At 35.4% G+C, this 4,735-nt stretch overlaps 1 pseudogene across 1 annotated transcript; it reads right to left on the reverse strand.

Annotated features, from left to right (window-relative positions):
• Positions 1–1,161: 1,161 nt before the first annotated feature.
• On the reverse strand, positions 1,162–3,436 carry LOC143569582 (uncharacterized protein At4g37920-like; annotated as a pseudogene). The gene is made up of 6 exons (XR_013141761.1): positions 3,234–3,436; positions 2,397–2,674; positions 2,155–2,320; positions 1,840–2,087; positions 1,580–1,767; positions 1,162–1,498 (listed from the first exon to the last, which is right to left on the reverse strand). The product of XR_013141761.1 is annotated as an uncharacterized protein At4g37920-like (transcript).
• Between the last annotated feature and the right edge of the window lie 1,299 nt (positions 3,437–4,735).

Below are 4,735 nucleotides of genomic sequence, written 5' to 3' on the forward strand. Positions count from 1 at the left end.
TTTGATTTACGAACCCTAGGCAGCGATCGTGTGGTGGTGGCAGCTCTCCGATGTTGGGAAATTACGGTTGTTAAATCTAGGGTTTATGACCTCTGATTGTTACCGGATTCGGTGTGGTGGCTGTACTCCGGTGTGGGGAAGTGATGGCTTTTAAATCCACGGTTTCTGACGCCGGTTGCCGCCTCTGTCGATGTCGATTGACATTTGATTTGGGTTTTTTGGATGGTTGTTTGAAATATGAAATCAGGTTTGTGGCTGTGATGATCTAATGTTGTTCGAGTTAACATCAGCTCAGGATACGTGCCTGGCGTGGCAGAAATGCAGGATGGCAGGTACCCTTGCAGCCATGGCACTTTGAACCTTTTGCACCAATGTTTCGATAGGTCTGAGCCTCTTTATAGTGATTATTAAATCATTGATGAATTTCAAGTTTTAGTTTCTTTTGATATTTATAGATGATGGTATTTGAAGATTTTTGAGTCATATATTTCACCCGAACCATCATCGTTTATACTACTTATTTTTCTTTAATTATTTAAATTTCAGCTTATTTTAGCAGTCTGCAGATGTTAAAAAACAAACAGTCTTCTTGTTGCAGACTGCAGAGTTTTGGTCCACCTCTTCTGCTACAGATGTTGGCAGATGTGGTTTCGCAGTCTTCTGACATTTTACCTCTGAAAAACAAACAGCACCTTAGTCTCCTACTGTCGGTGGTTGTCTTCTAATACTTTTAGGGTTCAGCTTGCTGCAATACAACAACCCTCTCTCACTATTTTTCTGTTAATTAATAATTGTTCTTTCAATTAGTTTGGCAATCACACTTGTCTGTTCTAGCGTTGATCTTTATGTATTACAAGAACAAGAGATTAAGTATTTGGTATTTCTTTTCTGGTTGAAATCAATAAGAATTCGTTTATATTCTTGACACTAAATCGAAAAAAAGCCACATTGAGTCACAGATTATGGGTCAAAACGGATTCAAGCCAAAACAGGCTAGAGATAATGAGCTAAAACGGAAAAATAGATATGTGCAAGAGATAAAAAGTCAAAATGGGGCAGAGATAACGAGCCAAGGCGGATTCAAGTAAAAATGGGCCAAACTTTTCGTTTAAAGTATTCCGCTTCGTTAATCAATTAAATAAGTTATTCTAAGTAAAAACATCTAAGCAAATTATATAACCATTTGAATACAAAATTTATACACCCAAAAGTCAAAACAGTATAATCCTATGTTTCCTAAATCAAATAATAGCAAACAACAAATAACTTATGACAACAATAGTGAATAGTACCTTAAACTTCTACATCTATGTCTTTTTTAGCTTCAGGGCTTTCCTTTTCCAAATATTCTTCTTCAATTGTTTCCTTGAGAATCGAAAGTCTTTGAATAACCATCGGTAAATTCATCTCCTTCGCTTCCTCAATATCAGTTTCATCTTTATGAAGCTGGTATGCATCAAGCATGATTGCAATCCACTTGTGCAGCTCCTTTGGAGTTCTGCTCCAAACATTAAACAAATTAATAAAAAACAATTTATATTTTAAAACAAGAAAAATAAATGGCAGGCAGGTGGTTTACGTGTATATCGCATTGGGATTTCTCGCCTCGTTATCTTTACCGGGAGAGAAAGCAGTTGCTAAAGCCGAGAACCGCTCTTCAGGATCCGTGAAGTTTAGCAAATACTTAAGTAGCTTTATTTCTTTAGGTGCTATACTCTTTAAGCTTTTCTTTGTAGCTTTATATAACTCATACATAATCGCTTTCACCTACAAATTTATACTTAATTAAACTGAAAACTCTTTTTTATAAACACAGGCGATAAAAGTTGTAAGTTTTACCTCATCTCTCATGGTTGTTGATTCTTTAGCAGAAGCCCAAGCACTATTTATTAACAAAATTAAAGACGAATCAAGTTCTTTAGCCTTTGCAAGACTCTTAATCTTGGCACATGCAGCTTCTATCGAAGGCGAGTCCAAAATATCCTCAAATTTGGCCTGTGCAGCATCCAATGTTTCAACAGTTTCTAATGTGTTGTCATATGCACTCACTGCAGATATGCATCTTGCTCCAAGTCTAGCGACAGCAGCTTAAACAACCAACATAAGAAAAATAAAAACAATAATATAAATTGAAATATATTTTTATAACATTACCATCGTGGTCCTCTAAGCTGTCATGTGTTTCTTGAACAACGGTCAAATAACGAAAAAACTCCCCTGTAAAATCCTTACGACGTCTTGTAACTATCGCGTTTATGTCCATAGGGCTATCTTCTATCTGCTTTAGAAGCTCCGCATGTTTTTCCATGTCATCATCAACCTGTAATGTTAAACCGTAATTTGCATAATGACATAATGTGACAAAATGTTTGAAAATCATAGCTATCAAAGTTTACCCTTTTTACTTCGGTTAACAACGTGACCAAACGCTGCTTCATGGTGAAATCATTTTCATTATCCGCACGCGATTTACACCTATTATAAAAGCTATCTCTGTATTTATTCCAGTCTTCTCTAAATATTAAATAGCTCATCCAGTCTTTAGGCGTGGGTTTCTCATTCAAGAACACATCAATCATTTTATCACAGAATTTAGTCATCGTATAACCTTCGGCAATTTCAACTTCTTAGTCGTCCCCAACTCGTGCCGTTGCCAAATTGCCGCATAAAATCTCTGTACCAGAAAAAAAAGAGCATTTATTGCGAGCATTCTCTGATGGGAAAAATTGTGCAACTCTATTAGTGTTATGCAGTTTGACTTATGCTGACTTGAGTTAGTTACCAAGAACCGAATTTTGGTTTTTGATAACTCCATAACCGAAATTGATTCTGTTATTTCGGTTAGTATGTCGGTTTTCGGTTGGGTTAATAACCAAATATAAACTTGGGGTAAAGTTAACATGATGAGCCAACCAAGTTTTAATACAAGAAATGAGGGAAAAAATACATGAAATGGAAGTATAAAACATGTCATATATGAAATGAGGGTATAAAAGCTAGAATAATGTCAAAATATGAATGGTTCGGTTTAGTCGGTTTTGGGTTGGGTTATTGCTGACCCCCTCCCTAGCCCTTAAATCTATATATGTAACCAGTCTTTAAATTTATAGTAATAACCCCACTAATTAAATACCTAGTTTCTCTCACCACAACAGAATGTCTTGATTAATATTGGTTGAAATTGATCGAAGGTATAATTATAAATTTATAATTGAGAAGTTGAGATTACTTACTGGTTGTTTGGAATCCGTAGAGTCTGGTGGTTGGAGGTTTACTGGGAAAGAAGAGGGTTTTAAGGGAGAATTCACTGCTCAAAGGAACAAGAGTGGTGTTGAATAAAGATGGGTTTGTGGTGGTGGTGGTGGTGATTGAAGCCTGACAACGCAGTAGGTTGCTCATATTATCCGGCTGGTCGGAGCTGGGATTTTGGCTGTTACAATAATAATAATAAGAAGAAGAAGAAGAAGAAGAAGAAGATATTTGGCAGCTATGTGAGCAAAATTATTTGGATAACGAGAATAGTTAGTAGAGAGCTGGTACGACGTCGTTTCGGTAAAACTTCTTTCAAGTCCATTTTAGTAATGAGTCAAAGTCAAGTTTTGTGCGGTATGGTACTACCATTGAAAGAAAAAAAAAGTCAGTAAAATATTGGTCCCGTACCATGTGTTCTCGAGTTTCATTAAAGGAAAGAAAATGGAGAGAAATAAATGGAGTGTTGTGCTCCCGAGTTCTATTAAAGGAAAAGAAAAAAAATGAAATGAAAAGAAAAAAAAGGGAAATGAACTCAACTCGGACATACAATGTAAACCTCCAGAAATTGGTATCGAATTAGCACCGAAAGTATATGATTCGATACAGGTACGATTGGTAGTTTCTCATGCTCTTGAATGTAGGTCGTCACCTGGCTATGAGACGTGATGAACACAACGCCAGGTCATCACCCCTCCATGAGAGGGGACGAGCTGCCCAATAAGAGTAGATTAACAAGTATAAGTGTGACCATAAGTCTTGCCTAGATGATGACGTCTACATGACATCACTTTTTACTCGCATTTACTTTTACTTGAACAAATACGAATGCCCTTCCGGTTAAAAAAATAAAATAAAAATAAGAGGTTACACAATACACTTAACACTTTTAGTAATCTCCAAAATTAAAGCTTTTTTACTTTTTGTTAAAAATTCTTTTGTTAGTTAAGAAAAAAAAGGTTTAATTATTTGAAATGCCTAGTTGAACCATAACTAGAAAAAAACTGAAAAGAGAAGAATTCTTTTCTTTACATTTACTCTTATGGATATCAACTATTCACCGTTTATCTAATCGTTTTTTTTAATTAATTTCTGATTTTAACAACTATTAATATGTGCATGCTTTTGATCATACTCATGTGTTTTAGTGTGTTACTGTTATTATCTGAGTACTGGATTGGGATTTTACTAATGACACTTTCTTAGTTTAACAAGTGGAATTACATTTTTGTTCTTCTTTCCACTTCACATATCACTAGTTTTAGGTTTTTAATTAAAACTATATGCATAAAAAAAGTAACACATTTATGTTTTTAGTTTGAGCTTCTAGGTTTCTGTATCACAATTCTGAATCCAAAGGGCTGACCTGAAAGTCAAAATGGTAATGCTGTTCTTAAATCTGAAGTATTCAGTACAAAAAACCGTCCAATCGGCTTCGAATGAATGTGTAATTGATGAGTAGTGGTGGCAAGTAAAGAATGGGCAA

The sequence above is a fragment of the Bidens hawaiensis genome, unplaced genomic scaffold (assembly GCF_021521415.1).
Source record: "Bidens hawaiensis isolate Kalapana, Puna unplaced genomic scaffold, B.hawaiensis_p1.1 tig00024619_1, whole genome shotgun sequence".
In the NCBI taxonomy this organism is placed as follows: Eukaryota; Viridiplantae; Streptophyta; class Magnoliopsida; order Asterales; family Asteraceae; genus Bidens; species Bidens hawaiensis.